The sequence below is a fragment of the Panthera leo genome, chromosome C1 (genome assembly GCF_018350215.1).
Source record: "Panthera leo isolate Ple1 chromosome C1, P.leo_Ple1_pat1.1, whole genome shotgun sequence".
NCBI lineage: Eukaryota > Metazoa > Chordata > Mammalia > Carnivora > Felidae > Panthera > Panthera leo.
This window is the reverse complement of record NC_056686.1, coordinates 155,000,887-155,019,631: the sequence shown is the minus strand read 5'-3', so window position 1 is coordinate 155,019,631 and position 18,745 is coordinate 155,000,887. Positions and strand designations below refer to the sequence as shown.

The window sequence follows — 18,745 nt, the reverse complement described above, 5'->3', positions numbered from 1 at the left end:
GAGCAGCAGAGATTTTTCTCATTTCTTGTTTTTAAGAATTTGTCAAGAAATAACCTTGTTTTCATCCACTACTCAGCTCTAGTTTATTGGATAGAGCACTAAGTGCAGAAACAGAAAATTTGATTTGGAATCCTAAGTCAATAGCTTAACATTTTCTTTAAAAAATCCCTTAACCAGCACTGGGTGTTGTATGGAAACAAATTTGACAATAAATTTCATATTTAATAAAATAAAATAAAATAAAATAAAATAAAATAAAATAAAATAAAATATCCCTTAACCTTAATGATCACCCATTTTCACATCAGGTCAATGGGGATAAAAGTACCTACCCCATCAAGTCATTAAAGAACTCTGAAGTAACACATATGAAGAATTTTATAAATGATTGATCATGATTTTAGGTATTAGGTACTGAAGCTATGATTTTCTGCTAGAAATTGAGATTTAGCAACTGTTTAAATGACACGATTCTGTGTTAACTGGCCTCATTCATATTGGTTCAAATAGTCTAATTATAATAAGGCAAGAACTAAAGTTATTCTGCTAGGTTCAAATAACTATGAGATAACTTCTCTAGACAGGCTGATGGTGGGACCATTTCAAGGTGTTCTAGTAACCTCATAGTATCCAATTTTGAAAGAAATGGCAAATGATCCAAAAGTTCACTTTTAAAACAAATGGATTAACAGTATCTTGATAAAAATTATCTGCATGCAATTACAAGATAAACTTTTTCAAAAAGCTTGACAACAAAGTAAAATGATATAAATCATTCAGCCCTCCTAGAAAATCCCTAACAGCATGTTTTTAATTTAAATATTAATCCACATACAATGAATTGCACAGATCTAAAGTATGGAATTTAATTAGATTTCAAAATGCATATAACTATGTATCCCACATCTTATAAAAACAGAATATTTCCATTTCCATTACTTCAGAAAGTTCTCCATGCCTTATTACAGTCAACATTCCCATATACAACCACAGTGACTAGTCTTATTACAATAGATGATTTTACTTATTTGAACTTCATAAAAATGGAACCATTAAATACGTACTTTTTTGTGTCTGGCTTTTTCTGCTTAACAAAATGTTTTAGTGTTTCACCAATGTAGTTTTTATAAACCAGTTGTTTATTCTTTTTTTCTTATTATTACTTAGTAGTGTTCTACTGACGGGTTAAATGGACATTTATAGTGTTTCCAGTTTGGGGACAGTAAAAATAAAGCTGTGTTTTTAAAAATTTATTTATTTATTTATTTATTTATTTATTGAGAGCACATGCACAGGGGAAGAGCAGAGGGGGTGGGAGAGAGAGTCTCAAGCAAGCTCCATGTCCAGTCTGCAGCCCAACTTGGTGCTTGATCCCATGACCCTGGGATCATGACCTGAGCTGAAATTAAAGGTTGGACGCTTAACCGACTGAGCCACCCAGGTGCCCCTAAAACTGTGCTTTAACGGACATATATTTCATATAATTATCAGATACGCTCATACTTCATTTTAAAAGAAATTGCCAAAATAGTGTTCAAAATATTTGCAGTATTTTACACCTCTACCATTGGTGAATGTTTCAGATGCTCTGTACTTCATCAGGATTTTAAAATCTTAGATATTTTTAATTTTAGTACATGTGATATAATATCTCCTTTTGGTTTTAATTTGATGCTTACTGATGATGGTTTTGAACACATTTTTATATGAACATTTTTATGTTGAACATATTTTATAGGATTATTTAGCCATTCATATACCTTTTGTGGGTTGTTCATTTGCCCATTTTTAAAGCTGGTTGTCTTTTTGTACTGATTTGTAGAAATTCTGAATACAACGCCTTTGTCAAATATGTGTAATGAGAATACCTTCTTTTAATCTGTATTGCCTTTTCATTCTCTTAATGATAATTTTAATAAACTGAATAACTAATTTTAATGGAATCCTGTTTTATCATATTTCATTTTACTAATGGTACTTCTGTCCTTTGAAAAAGTTCTGCCTAATTCAGGTCATTAAGATATTCCCCAATATTTTGTTTTTGATAAGCATTATAGTTTCAGCATTCATCTTTAGGTCTATGATCCATCTCAAATCAATTTGTTGAGCAAGCTAAAGATTCATTTGCCCCTTGCTCATCCACTTTATCCAGTATTATTTATTGAAAAGACTATCCTTCTTTTCAATTGTCTTGGAATCTTTGTTGAAAGTCATCTATGTCTGTGTTTGTTACCAGATCATCTTTTCCCTCCACTGATCTGTTTGTTTATACTTAGACCTATGCCACTTTATTTCAAATAGTAGCTTTATACTAAGCTTGAAATCAGGTTGTATGAATTCTCCAAATTTTTTTCCATGATTGTTTTGACTGCTCCCAGTCCTTTGCATTCAATGTAAGTTTAAAATAAACTTGCCAAATTCTCCCCAAAATAATTCTGTTGAGATTTTTAATAAGGGTCTCATTGAAATTATAGCCTAATTTTGAGGGGATTGACACCTCAACATTAATTCTCAAAATGCATGAACATGATATACATAGCACCATTTAATCTTTGGTTTGTCTCAGTGATATTTTGCTATTATTAGTTTAGAGGTCTTACACCTCTTCTGTTAACTTTATTTCCAACTACTTTTTGAGGCTCTTAGAAAACCAAATTTTTCCCTCCTTATTTCATTCTCCAATTATTTGCTACTATACAGGATCACAATATTATTTAAATATTGTATCAATCTACTAAAACTGCATTCAAAAAAGTACTACAATCAGTGATTTAAAACAACACACATTTGTTATTTTTCAGTTCTCTAGAAGAAGCCCAGGCATGGCATAGAAAATTCCTGTTCTCAGGGTCTTCTAAGATTGAAATCAAGATGCCAACTATACTAGGTTCTTTTTTAGAGCCTTGAGGGAACAATCCACTTCTAAGATCACTTAGGTTGCTGGCAGAATTCAGGTCACTGCATTTGTAAAACTGAGGCTCTATTCCTTGCTGGCTCTCGGGAGACATGGTTCCAAGTTCTTAAAGGATGCCCACATTCTTTGTTACATAGTCACCTCCATTTCCACAATGGAGACTCTCCCTCATGTTAAATCACTCTCATGCTTCAAATCTCTCTCACCAGCAAGAGTCCTGTCCCACTTAAGGGCTCACCAGATCACTAAAGATAATCTCTTCATTTTAAGAGATCCCAACTAATTTGGGATCTTAATTACATCTATGAAATTTCTTCACTGCAGCATGGAGATTCAAATGTGTTTTAATGACTGAAAGAAGGTACAAATACACCCAATGAACAGGGTCTTGGGATCTTAGAATTCAGCCTACAGATGAATTGACCTTGTATTCAGCAATGTCGCTATATTCATTTCCAAGTTTTAATACTTGCCTGGTAGATTTCTTAGAATTCTTTATGTAAACAAATAGTGATAATTTTACTTCTTACCTGTCTTTATATCCTTTATTTCTTTATTTTATTGAACTTGTCAGTATTTCAGTTCACTGTTGATAAAAGTGAAAATGGATATCCTTATCTATTACTGAGTGTTTTTATCATGAAGCATGCAACATATAGTCAAATTATTTTTGAATGACAGTTTATAATTACATATTCAATTTCTTTAATAGCTATAGTGTAGTTAGATTTTCTGTTCCTTATTTTGTTAGTTCTGGCTGTTATCAGATAATGTGATATTTTTCCTGAAATGTGCTACAACTTATTTTATGGCCTATTATATGTCCCATATTGTGACTAGGCTATGTGCTTTTTAAAAGGATGTCTATTCTTTACTACAGAATGTCTACTGTTAGTCACAGTGTTCTATAAATATCACAGAGAGCAAATGGGTCAAAGTAGTTAATAATGTCATTGAAATATTCTATAACTTATTGATGTTTTTTTCCAGTCATCTTATTATTAGTGATACAAGGGCATAAATATCTCCAACTATCATAAAATTTTCTATTTTTACATTTCTACATTTCTATTTCTACATTCTATTTCTATTTCTAAATCTGGAGTTTTTTGCCTCATATATTTTGAATATTTTTATTTAGGTATATAAATACTTATGATTTTATTGTATTCCTGATTAATGATTAACTTTTATCAACATCAAATATCCTTCTTAATCATTGGTAAAATAAATTTTATCTTCAAGGTTACTTTATTTGATATTAACATAGCCCACTGTTTTTCTTATGCTGTTTGCATGGTATATCTATTTTCATATTTTTATTTCAACCTGTCTTAATCTTTAAAGTACATTTCATATAGACAACATATATTTAGGTCTTGCTTTTCATCATTTTTATCTTCATATTTCTATAACCATGCCACCTCTCCATTTTTGTACTATTGGTTTCACATATTTTACATCTACATATATTAAAAACCCTACAATCCAATGTTATACTTTTTTTCATTAGGCAATAGCATCCTGTTTTATCATTAAAAAAAATCACTACTTCCACTTATTTTACTTAACCACTAGATATAATTTTAAAATAAATTTTCTGCTTCTCCTTTAAAAAATTTGATAGGGACTTTTTCTTTTTACTTTTTTTTTGCAAATTTTTATTTAAATTCTGATTAGTTAACATATATTGTAATATTGGTTTCAGGAGTAGAATTTGGTGATTCATCACTTACATATAATACCCAGTGCTCATCATAACAAGTACCCTCCTTAATACCCATCACCCAATTAGCCCATCCCCCATCCACCTCCCAGCATCAACCTTAAGTTTGTTCTTCATTGTTGAGTCTCTCATGGTTTACTTCCCTCTTTTTTTCTTACCCATATGTTCATCTATTTTGTTTCTTAAATTCCACATATGAGTGAAATCATATGGTACTTGTCTTTCTCTCACTGACTTATTTTGCTTGGCATAATACACTCTAGCTCCATCCATGTCGTTGCAAATAGCAAGATTTCATTTTTGATGGCTGAGTAATATTCCATTTTGTATGTATGTATATATATGTATATATGTGTGTGTGTATATATATATATATATGTATATGTATATATATATGTATATATATATCATATATATATATATATATATATGATAAATGTAACATATATATAACATCTTCATTATACATTGATCAGTCCATGGACATTTGGGCTCTTTCCAGAATTTGGCTATTGTTGATAATGTTGCTATTAACACTGAGGTACACTGACCCCTTTCAATCTGTATTTCTGTACACTTTGGGTAATACCTGGTAATGCAATTGCTTGATAGTAGCGTAGTTCTATTTGTAACTTTTACAGTAACCTCCATGCTGTTTTCCAGAATGACTGCACCAAGTTTGCATTCCCACCAACAGTGTAAGAGGGTTCCCCTTTCTCCACATTCTCGCCAACATCTATTGTTTCTGAGTTGTTAATTTTAGCCATTCTGGCAGGTGTGAGGTGTTACCCCATTGCAGTTTTGATTTGTATTTCCCTGATGATGATTTATGTTGAACATCTTTTCATGTGTCTGTTAGCCATCTGGATGTCTTCTTTAGAAAAATGTCTATTCATGTCTTCTACCCATTTCTTAACTGGGTATTTGTTTTTTGGGTGTTGAGTTTTATAATTGACTTTATCTTTTTAAAGAGTTTGCCTTTTCCCCCAGCAACCAGGATATTCTTAACTTATGACTTTTTAATCATAGATAAAAAAGAATTTTAAAAATCTGGTTATATGTAAGTAGAGGGGAAGTTAAAAAATACTATTGAGGACCTATATGTCTGACAAAGGAAGTAAAAAAAATTCCAAGTATTCAGTAAGATTCCAGTCTCCAAAAATGCTAGGTAGGCATATCTAAGAATCCATGGAAAATATTTCATAATTAATAACTGTAAATGCCTTCTAAAAATCATAAGGAGTAGACACTGGAATATCTACTTTCCCAGTTAGTAGCTATAACACATATATAATTTCACCTAGCCCTATATATTACGTTCATAAATGTGAATGATGACTCTTTCCAACTGGAAGAAATATATTTTCCCATTTCCCACAACACTACCAATTTTACCTTAAGTAAATACTATTTGTTCTAGTTGATTGCACTGAACTAGTGTTTATTTATTATTAGAAATAATTATAGTAAGTCTTTCTAATCTAAAAGATAGCCTTGAGTGTTCTTTTAGGCATAAAGACTGATCCCAGAGAAAATAGTTTTCCCTATTTTTCCTATAACTTGAGAATCCTAGAGGGTTGTGATTATTTAAAACAAACAAACAAACAAACAAATAAACAAACAAACGTCTCTCGAGGCACTCTCTTATCCATGGAGGTAAGCTTGTTGGAAAATTGTTTAATGGTATTCCTTAAGTGAAGAAATGATCTTTTGCTCCTCTCAGATGCTTTCATAATTTCTTGAGAATCATCTGTCCATAGTGACTCCATATTTGTATGTCAGTGAAACCTGACTAACATATGAAATACATATATATCAGGGCTAACTAGGTCTTTATGCTAACTGTTGAACCAAGTTTCTCCTTATTGCTATTTAATAACTCATTTACTACTCCCAAATTTGTATAAGATTACACTTTATCATCCTTTTCTACTCTAAAGCAAAAGCCACCCCCATGTGCATGCACACTTATATATGCACACACACACACACACACAAATGTACCTCTATTCTGTCCATTCTGAGGAATATAAATTACAAACATCTAGTAAATATTTATCTTTAAAATTCACATAAATCACAGTAACATCTTAAAATCTAAAGATCTGATTCCAGGAGTAGACAACAGTTATGTTTTGGGCACATAAGTAGACAATAGTTAGTATTGGCCAATGATTTACATACTTGCTTTTTTAATCATTACATTATCTCTGTCAAAAAAAAGTTATTATCTGTTTTATAAACAAAGGAATTTGAACCTAGAGTATTTGTGTAACTTAGCCAAAATCACCCAGCTAATAAGTGCCAAATTCAAGAAATATTATCTTAAACGTGAGTTAATGAGATCATGTTTTTGAAAGCACATTTTGGGGGGCAAAGTCTTTCCTAACCACATCATGATCATAGGCCAGTTTCAGACCTTATTACTTACCCTCTTACAGTGCTGTACTGCTTCAATGGCTCATCACAATCATAATGAATAAATCACTTATTATTGTCTCCCTCCCTTGCTGGATTTTCATGAGAAAATTGTGTACATCTTATTGCATTTCGGCTTTTAGAATTATTCTTGGCATATAGTAAGTTCTCCATATATTTGTTATATAAATAATTGAATGATTATGCAGTAAGTCTCTAATAAAGGGACACATTTCCTATGATGTATCACAATTTTCACAGTTCAGATAAAGCTAGGTTATAATTGTGCAAATTGGACCTCACATAAAATAAAGTGTATGATCACAATCAAGCATCAGTTTGTGATTGCACTGCTTATTTTTTTAATTAATATTTCATCTGAAGTTCTTGGGAAAGGAGAACAGTTAAGTTATTGAATGGTTAGCATTTGCGGAACAGAGGAATACCATTAATCAGCACACTGTCATAGGAAATAGTTTTGTTAGGCCTCTCAAGAATAAGTAGCCAAACATATGTTCCATCATGATTATATAATAATTATATTAGCCAAAGATTATGTTTAAGCCTCTGGTGCATCTGAAACTGTGCTCAACATATCTCATTTAATCCTCATGACAAATATAATACTATTATGACATGTCCTATTCATTTGTCCATTTTGCAGATACACTAAAGCTTAGAGAGGATATTAACATGATAGTGACTGTAGGCTAATCTTCAAATCCATGCTGCCTGCCTGCAGTGAGAGCTCCTAGTAAATACATGGTACCATTATTAACCAGCATCAAATTCCATAGTGTACTAGATTCTGCAAATTATTTCTTGCAGGTAATGTTGAAAAATCAATTGCCTCAGAAGAGGAGAATTAACAAAAAAATGAAGAAAACTGAAATTTTCTCCTTAGCATACAGGAAGAGACTGGACATATGCTGATATAGTCTGGTTATTCCTTTCCAAAAAGGTAATGTGAATTACTGCAGTGGTTAGACATTTTGTTGTTTGACCTCTAAAGGATCAGAGATCAGACAGTAAGCATCAGTGATACACAGTAAGGACTTACACTAAGAAGTGGTGCTATAGAAACAAAATAAAAGAAAACCCTCCTTATTTTACTTATCTTTAAAAAAATTCTTTTGGGTTATATATTTATTGAGAGAGAGAGAGAATCCCAAGGAGGCTCTGCACTATCAGTGTGGAGCTCGACGCAGGGCTTGATCTCACAAACTGTGAGATCATCACCTATGCCAAAATCAAGAGTCAGATGTTTGACTGTACCACCCAGGAGCCCCTCTTCCTTTCGAACTTTCAGGTGATAGATTCCCTTTCTCCACAGGACTCTAAACAGCGGCAATTTGGTGGATTGAAGATTTGAGTAAAGCAACAGACCATAGGCATCTCTTATTCTTACTTCTTAATCATTGGGTAGAGCAATGTACACCAATTACATTCGAAGTGTAGTAAGAGAAAAGTCTTAGACCTAACCATCAAGGGCCGAGAAACAATAATGTTTTCTTTTTATGTGCCATGAAATCCCTAATTGAAAAAGTGAGAACTAGGAAAACTGATAGAAACATTTTTTGCACCATACATATCTCAGGGTTTGTTCAGTATATGGTCTGGGAAGGGTAAGAAATATAGGGAAGAGCAAGAGTAAGGGGGAAAGTGGAGGAAGGTGTAATCTTGGCTTTTTAAAAGGTCTTTATAATTGACACACAGTAAGCTGCACATATTAAAAGCAGGCAATTTGATAAATTTTGACCCACAGACATGCCCGTGAAATGATCTCAACTATCTAGATAATGAACATATCCATCACCTCCAAAAGATGCCTCATTTCCTTCATAATTCCTCTATTTCATCTGGTATCTTTTATTTCACATCATTTTTCTGAGGTTCATCTGATAGTTCATTCCTTTTTATTGCTGAGTGGTATTCCATTGTATATATTTTCCACAATTTGTTTATCAACTTATTGCTGATGAACATTTGAGTTGTTTCTAGTTTGAGCTACTACAGTGAAACTGCTCTGAACATTTGTGTGTTAAGTCTCTGTATGGACGTGATATAATTTCCCTTAGTGAATATCTAGAAGTGGAATAGCTAGGTCATTGGGGTGTGTGTGTATGTATATATTTTTAATTAATAGATTTTGGGTGGAGTTTTAAGTTTATATTAAAAAATGGAGTGAAATGTACAAATTCCCATACAGCCCCTTCAATTTCCCTTATTTTCAACATCCTGTATTAGTGTAGTACATTTGTTACAATTGTTGAGTCAATATTGATGCATTATTGTTAATTAAAGTCCATGGTATACATTAGGGCTCACTCCTTGTATCGTACGTTCTATGGGTTTTGACAAGTGTATGATGACATGTGACCACCATTACAGAATCATACACACTAACAGTTTTGCTATCCTAAAAAAATCCCGTGATCTACTTGTTCATCTCTTTTGAATGCATTTTTAAAAATTGACAGAGAAATATTACAAATGTAAAAAGATATATTCTCTCTCTGAAGTAGGAAGAAGAGGTGAGCAGGAAGACAGCAAAGATGAAAGATATGGGGTTAAAGTAGTCCTAGTGATCATTCCCTGCTGAGAGAGCTACAAATTGCAAAACAACTAATGTCCCTTTTTCCCTTTTCCTAACAGAATGGAAAATTGAGAGTTAATTTACTGAATGTTACTCACACAACACTGATGAGGCAGGACTCAAGTACAGAATTTGTTAGTCCTCTTAGGAACTACACCATAAGAAAACTGGGACACAGAGATCATTTTTTAAATGAGCAATTAACATTTTAGAAGCCTATCCTCACCAGGATGTACTGCTGGAATATAATAATATTTTACAAAGAAATAAATTAACTAAAATGGTCTTCAACAGATTGCTCTATAATGGAGAGCACCAAAGCCTGCATTTTACTCCCTGAAACTCTAGCTTAGGCCATTTTTAAAGACCAGAATATGGAACTAGACAGAATCAGATTTGAGTGTATGACTTATGGCTTTGTGGGATGTTTTGAGAGGTTCTGAAACAACTGCACTCCACCATACCTCCTCCCTTGGCTTGTCACATTTTCATACAATCTGAGAGGCGAATGGCTCTGAGCTAATTTGCAGATGTTTAGTGTTAATGTAGCTGCCTCTCCATGTGCACATCAGTATCAGTGTATTTATTAGCTGAGGACAATGATAGGACAGGGGATTGGAGAAAAGGGAAGGCCTGGAACAACACAATTTTAGGACACTGGGAATTTCTGAGATGATCAGGTTGGTGTAAAAAAATTTATGGCAACCAGAGGGCAGTATGAGGGAATTAGGTACCCAGGAATCAGGTAAAGAGGGTCTATAGCAGTGGAAGAAGAAAGCCAAAGGGAAAATAAGAAAACAATAAACCACATACTGCATCTATCAGAGGACTGCAGAGGTCCTGTCCCAGGCATATGATTCACACTAGATTCAGTTTTAATGTGCCAAGAAGAAAGAAAGATAAAAGAAGGTAAGACGGGTATATTTGTCAATAATCTTCCATTGCATCCTCTCATTAGTATTTATCTCTGTTTCTACTCTAACAGTCTCCTTCCAAATATACCACATATTTCCACAAAAGTGGAAAAAAGCACAAGGAACTAATAGAGCGGGCTATGATTAAAAGATATTTGTAGCAGATACTGACCATGACTTGCCCATACCTTGCTGATCTTTCAATGTAATTGACAACTGTCAGTATCTTCATCTGTACCTGAGATTTTTTTTCTTCCTGAAATTGGAAATATCAAGGAATTAATACTCTTCTCCCTCCTACCTAGCATTCCTTAACTAATGACTGCCTGGATCCTTGGACAGGATAATTTTGAGGAAACTGTTTTCCACATTTCCAAGGATTTTCTCATGAGTTTAAGCTCCTCTAGCCCCCTATGGTAGCTGGCTCAATAGAATGCCTTTTATCCACTGCCTTCCCTTCCCAGGACCACTTCCACACCTCCTTATCAGTTACATGTGTTTCCCAAATAGGTTATTCTTCACTTCAATCTCTCTCTCCAATTCTGTCCCTGGAAGAGAAGTCAATAAACAAAGAAGAACTTATTGTATTACTAATATCTGGGAAGTAATTATAGGTAATTTTTTTTACTTGGTAAGATCCATTTATTAGGGTTACCTTCTTCAAGAAACATGGAACTTAGACTTCAGTTAGATTTAACAGACATTTTAGGAGTAGTTACACTATGACAGACATTTTACTTGGCTCATTAGCATGTTATTTTCTTCTTATAGACTAATTACACTCTAAGTTCATTAATAACTAAGATTTGCATCCATTCAATTAGTGACCTTTGTTTTTCTAAGTTTCAACAGCCATGAGATAAATGACAACATCACAATAACAACCAATAAAATATTTTTTTGGTTATGCCCAGATTATTGGGTAGACTTCCAAATTCTCCTTTTGAAAATCTCTATCCCAAAGCAAAATTATGGGGGAGGAACATCTTGATTGTTTTCACAGAGTCCCCTTCTTTATCATGTAGCATATGCCATTTATGTACCCCTCTACCCTAGCTCTTCTTCCTGAAACATCTCTTTGAAATATCTACTGTCCAAATTGATTTTGGACAGTTGGTTATTGACTGAAGTTGAAGTTGCTTATTTCTGTTACCATGCATCAGTAATGCTTCGAAAGTAACAGAATACTTGGCTCACATTAGCTGCAACACTAAAGACAATGATATTAGCTCATTTAACAAAAAGTTTGGAAGTCAATAACTTCAGAACTTATGCAGTAGCTGGATGCTATCTTCAAGGACCTATTTTTTTTCCTGTTCTGTCCAACTCAGTGTGTTGAAATATTGCTCCTCTTGGTTACAGAATGACTGCTAGAGCACCGCATGTTACAACATTCTAAGTGGTAAGGAAAGGAAAGAAGCACTCAGACAAAAAGGTGATTTTCCTTGTTTTATTAGAAAAAAATTTGAATACAAACAGAGTTCTCTTCATGTCACATGGGCTACTGGATCATGTGACCACATTAACTACTTGCTAACAAAGCACACTGATTGATTTAGGCCATTCATGATTTATCTTCCCAACTTGGAGAGAGCTCCAATAAGAAAAATAAAATAGGCATTCTGCTAACAAATATAATGAAGGGATGGTTGATAGATGTAATGAATGGTGTCTGTCTGTCATGCTGCAGTGCCTATTGACATTCACCAAAGTGCTTCTCTGCAAAAAGCCAGCATCATGGTCTTGGTTAATGAGAATTCCTCTCTTTTTACTTTTTAAACCACTCCATTTAGGTATGGTTGACACAAAATGCTGTACATATTTAATGTATCCAACTTGGTGAGTGTGGAGAGAAGAATATCTCCATGAAACCACAATACAATCTATGCCATAAAATACCCATTACCTTCAAAAATTTCCTGCTGTCCTATTTATTATTACTGTTATAAGAACATGTAGCATTTATTATTACTGTTATAAGAACTCTCTTTGAAAATTTTTAAGTAGGCAATATAGTATTATTAATTATAGTTTCTGTGCTATGCAAATCTTTATGACTTATGCATCTTGTATAACTGAAGCTTTGGTCAATAACTTTCATCTTATCCCCTCTCCCCAGCTCATGGCAACCACCATTCTATTCTCTGCTTCTATGAGTCTGCTTTAGCTTCCTCATCTGAGTGGTATCACATAGGATTTGTCATTTACTCTTGGATTGCTCTTTTTATGCATTTGAAAGCTGTGTATCCCTTAATTTATAATGTTTTATAGATTTTTTTTGCAGGGGGAATTCTTTTGTTTGTAGTCCTCTTCCCTTATTAAACAGATCCTTCAACCTTGGATGAAGTCGAAGGATCAAGAATGATAAACTCTGTATTACGATCCTCCTTGTTATCAGTATGGAAATGCTGTTACTGCACCAAACCTGTATGTCTGACTCCTTTCACACTTTGCATTTCTTTCGTTCTCATAACTCTGATCAAAATTATATGAAACAGACCTCTGTTGATACCATAGTCTCCACAGAAATATCTGAATTCTAGTGTGAGTGCAACTTTAACTCCATATGAGACCCTCATATATATAGACACCCACCCAGATTTTACTCTTCTGTTTTTCTTATGGGTCTAGCTCTTCTCTTTCAGGATTTTTAATTTTCTCATATAACTATTTATTATCAGAGTTATGGAGATAAAAGTTGAAAAGAGTGAAGCATCTTAGTCTCTGCTTTCCTGGCATGAATTATCTTCAATTTTTCCTAATACCCACATTAATTGTTTAGGTGAAAGGTAGAAAAAAAGATGAAAAACAATTTAATGGCTAAATTTCCTAAGATACTAAATTCAGTCTTTAAGCTCAGGGAGGCATAATTTATCCTGTACCAATAATATGATATTCAAGTGCAAAGTCTTCCTATAATTTATGTTTATTTCTGTCCTAGATTCACTTTAAGTGCACAGATAAGAATGAAAATTGCATGACCTTTCTCTAATTATCTACAAGGAGATTAAAGGTCTATAAAATAAGGTATAATGGCATCTTCCAGATTGACATGGTTATTAATTCTAGAAATCTTTTCCAATAGCTCAGCTTTTGCCTACCAATAGTTAATATTATCTGCAGAATTCTTTATTATACACTATCTTCCTTGACAATCACATTTATTCACTACTAGGGTATCCATATGCTGATGACTACCAAATCTTTATCTCAAGCCTTGATGTCTCTTTAGAGTATTAACTGGCTATATGACATTTTCACTTGCCTTTACTTATCCTATAGGTACCTTAATTACAGATTCAAAACTGAATATATCATCTTCTCTGCCATATCTACTCCTATTATTATTATCTCTATTTCAGGGCGTTGAGTCATCCAATCTTTTAAGTCAGAGTTCTTTAAGTTATGTTTGATTCTCTCCTTTCCTTAATCTCCTACTTTGATAAGACAGTATTAGTCCTATGAATATTAATTCCTAGTTGGAGTAGCTGGTTCTGTCTACCTACTTTCAAATTTTTACCCTAGTGAAAATCACCATCTTCTTTCACTTAGATATTATTATATCATTTTAAAAGTTATATTTTATCTACCAATAAAATCTAATCTCACGTGTTCTAATCTACACTCCATAACACAGCCAGAAAATTTTCTAAGACATAATTTTGTCCTGCTTCCTTACACCAATCAATTCTTTCATTTACTCTTGGTATGCTAACAAGGTTCCCTATGTGAGTCTTAACTCACTTCACACTCCACTTTGATGACACTTTGCAGAAATACTATTCAGGATTATATTGTCTATGACTTTGGTCCTTTTGCAAGTGTTCCAACAAAGACAAATTCTATAATTTTTTCCTCATTCTCCATACTTCACCATTCCCACATAAGATCTACCATAAGACCTATATTTTCATCCACTTAAGAAAACGTCATCTCCTCACCGCCATCACTATAGTCAATATACCTCTCTATTACAGACCTTGGTTATCTGGGTCTTCCTTCCTCCCATTCCTTGGGGCAAGGAAGAATGAATTATTTACCTTGGGATGCTCCAGGCACTATACAAGGTCTAGCACAAGTAGGATCTCAGTAAAAGAGTTGTTGAATAGATGAGTAAACATGTATTGCTTATTTTTCCACCTACACTTTGTTTCTTGCTTTCTTCCTAAATCATTAGGGATAATTTCCTACCCCTTCCCAGTTTTTTGTTATTATTACTTTATTACTTTATTACTTTATTACTTTATTTATTTATTTATTTATTTATTTATTTATTTTAGTGTTTATTTATTTTTGAGAGAGAGAACGAGAAAGATAGAAGAGACAGACAGACACGGAGGGCAAAGAGACAGGGAGACACAGAATCCAAAGCAGTCTCCAGGCTCTGAGCTGACAGCACAGAGCCCGACACAGGGCTCAAACCCACCAACAGTGACATAATGACCTGAGCCGAAGTGGGACACTTGACTGAGCCACCCAGGCACCCTTCACTTCCCAGTTTTATATGCTCATATTCTAATGCTTATTCCAGACAGATTTTAGAGAAAATTACTTTGAAACTAAATCTGTAGCCTATTTGAAGAAAAGAAGGATAGGAAGAGGAAAGGATAAAATGAAGAAAGGAAAACTTCCCGGGACCTCTCATATCTTGTTCTTTACATGGCTCTGGAGGAATTCAGCTCATGGAAAGAGTAGCAACATGGAACTTTCACTCCCTCAGATTCATTACCCTGTTTTGTGTGTCCTTTCCTAGAGTGACACTCATTTCGTATATATATAGTCTCATTTCACATTGCCTCACTCCTCTGAGCACTTCACCACTGTCTCTAAACTTTTTGATAGTTTTACAAGTCTCTCAAATCTCCATATACCAAAGTTGACAATTTTCTGACTGCAGTTTTCACTGATAATGCTTTATGTTAAAATAGATACACTTTTGAGGAAACTGAAGTATAAATTTAGATTCATAAACTTGATTCCAAAAGTATTATATTCTTTGTGGAAATAGCATTGGTAAACATTTTAACCCTCTGTGCTATATGAACTACTTAGATATACAATAAACTGAAAAATAAGTGAGTGGCTCCAAAGATATTTAATAAATGGTTCCAGTTTGTGAACTTCCAGATTGTTCTAGGCATGATTATGAGCATTTTGAATTTGTAAGGGATGCTGAGTGCTGAAGCCAAGGGGGAAAAGACAGAGTAGCTTCTGAGGAGAGCTGAAACTAGCCAAATCCCTTCTCCTAGTGGAGATTAAACCAACAAATTGTGTTACTTGGAATTATGGCTGGAAAGGGAAATTTCTAAGTTTTAGAGATTCAAAATCAGAAGTATATGCAGAGGAGAGGTGAATGGTAAGAACTGTTAATTAATTAAAAGGAGATTTCAAACTTGCTGCTTAAAATCAAAATTCAAGGTGTCAGAAACAGTTACAAAGTGGGGAAATTAAAATCAAGAAGGACAAGTACAAGAAGAATTGGTGTCAAGTTAACCTCAAGTTAGGATAATTGTCTGTAGTTTGGTATCTATAGTTACCTCAAGTGTGTCAGTTATGATATTTATGAGGATAAAACATTCACACTTGAAGACAGGAGAAAAGATAAACAGAGATTTGTAGTCCCTCATTCTTTATTACTCTTCAGGCCTGGGCCACTTTTTAGGAAATAGAAAAATACAGCTAGGCCTGGAAGGAAAAGTCTGTGATTAACAATAATAAAATATAGACTTCATACTTCTGAGGCTATTTTTTATTTTATTTATTTAAAATTTTTTAATGTTTAGAGAGAGCGCACGAGCAGGGGAGGGGCAGAGAGAGAGGGAGACACAGAATCCAAAGCAGGCTCCAGACCCTGACCTGACAGCACAGAGCCCAATGCTGGGCTCGAACCCACCAACAGTGAGATCATGACCTGAGCCAAAGTTAGATGCTTAACCGACTGAGCCACCCAGGTGCCCCTCAGGCTTTTTAGATTAAATCTTTTAACATTCTGAGAAACAGAATGCCAAGATCTTACCTGATAGAACACTAGTCCACCAAACTCATTCTTGTAGTGGCTGTTCAAAGTGACTTCAATCCAATTATGTCAACCCAGGCCACACAATTGAAGAGGAAAGATTTCATAATTTTAAATACTTTCAAGGTGTTCCAGCACCTTTCATAAAGTGTTAAAAACTTTTCTTTTTTGTGACCCTGCATAGACAGGTTTCAAGCATTACCACATAAGTACTGATGACTATTTATATAAAGCAGCCTGAAGCCAGAAACACATGGAAACCTTAAGCAAATTGATATCAAGTAGGATTTCATTTCTTATAAAATCATAGTTTTGGGATTTGGGAAATATTAGATAATAAAGGTTTTTGAAGCAAGTTAAAACCTTTGAATTTGTGAAGAAGTGAATTTTATATAATCAGTGGGTTAAGTTTATGTACCATTTTGACAATGGGACAAAGGGGAGTTCTTAGAATAATAAGACCAAGAGACAAGTGTAGGATTAGAATGAGCCAATACCATATGCCAAAAAGGGAATTAGCACAGAAGAAATGCAATTTCACAGGATTTGTAGAAAAGCTTTCCCATCAGCAATCAAAGGTCTACTGTGGGAGGAACTCGCTATGTCACATGCCTGTGACAGCTGCTGTAGAAGCACAGCAAATTTATGGAGTTTTCCTTTAGGAAGAAAAAAGATAAAAAGCAGATTTTAAAAAGCCATACAGACAAACTATAGCCCAGAAGCTTTGGTTTGAAAGGCATCATTTCATCCCGGACAATACTGTGTAATTGGACATAACCCAGATGAAGTGTTCTGATCTCAGACCTGCCACTAATGAGTTGTACAACCTCAGACAAGTCTCTTGACAGCTCTGTGTCTCAGCATTCACATTTGTAAAAGGAGGGGGTTGAGTTAGATGATTGTTGCAGTTCCTTCTCCCTCTGTGATTCAGTGAAATGCTAAAAGATCTAGTGAGAAACTTTATTTTATATTTCAAACTGCCTCTAACTCTGTACATATACAAACCAAATAAGCCATGATTTAGATAATATAATAGAGATGCCATTTTATCATGATACTTTGTCAGCTTTAGTCCCCAAACTGTATATAATATAAGCTAGAATGTACTTGAAAAGTAACAAGGCCTATACTGTGTTCAGCTGTCAACACAAGCTGCAGATTGGTTGACAGAGCCATCTTTTCTATTTTGGGCGAGAAAATTTGACTGGGTCTTAAAAGAAATATATTACAAGGTCAAGAAAAGGCAGAGTACATTATTATTCTAAATATGCCTTAAAACATGGTGACAATGATATTATTTATTCTTTTAATGTTTTTTATTTATTTTGAGGGTGGAAAGGAAGAAAGGGAAGGAGGGAGGGAGGGAGGGAGAGAGAGAGAGAGAGAGAATGAATCCCAAGCAGGCTCTGCACTGTTAGCACAGAGCCCTACGCTGGGCTTGATCCCATGAACTGAACTGTGATATCAGGACCTGAGGTGAAATCAAGTCAGATACTTAAATCCACTGTGCCACCAGGTGCCCCACAATGCTATTATTTCTAACAAAATGTTTATATATGCCCTAAAACATTTCTGAAAGGGTAGCTCACATTTGCTAATTTTGGCAATTTTGCAGGACAAAGACCCATGCTTTGCTGAACTATCAGCAACAATAAAATTAGGGATGAGAAGCATTATAGGAAGAAAGAATATGGGGTAGATTCATCTTTGGTTATTCACTTACTAAATACATTGTGCCAAAAACAATGCTGTGGGAAAGTTGTCTGCCTAACAGAATGTGTTTAAAAGCATGTAGGTGCCTTAACCGAAAATAATGGAAAACAATAGTGTAGTGAAATGAAAAATTACACACCTGTACAAGTCCCCAACCTTCATTAGCATCATTTATCAAAATAAAACACGGTAACTTCAGTTTGCCAAGAAAAATTGAGTGTTGCTTCAGTGCTTTGTTTCCCCCATTGAAAAATATTGGGCTACTTACAAACAATGCTTCTTTTTGTTAATGCAAAACTACACAAATCTGTATCCCCAGGAAGACAAAATGTTTCACTACGGTGAGTGGCAAACATTCCCAGATTTAGTACAAAAGCAAACACAGAGTAGCAGCCTGTCCTGCAGAAAGCCACACAAACAAGTCAGGTATGAGAAGCAGCCAAGAGTG

At 34.2% G+C, this 18,745-nt stretch overlaps 1 protein-coding gene across 1 annotated transcript in view; it reads right to left on the bottom strand.

Annotated features, from left to right (window-relative positions):
* Window positions 1–10,824, bottom strand: part of XIRP2 (xin actin binding repeat containing 2) — a 375,441-nt gene extending 364,617 nt beyond the window's left edge. Inside the window, exon 1 of the mRNA XM_042952574.1 lies at window positions 10,757–10,824. The gene's annotated coding sequence lies outside the window, so the exon portion shown is untranslated. The remainder of the gene's footprint in view (window positions 1–10,756) is intronic.
* Between the last annotated feature and the right edge of the window lie 7,921 nt (window positions 10,825–18,745).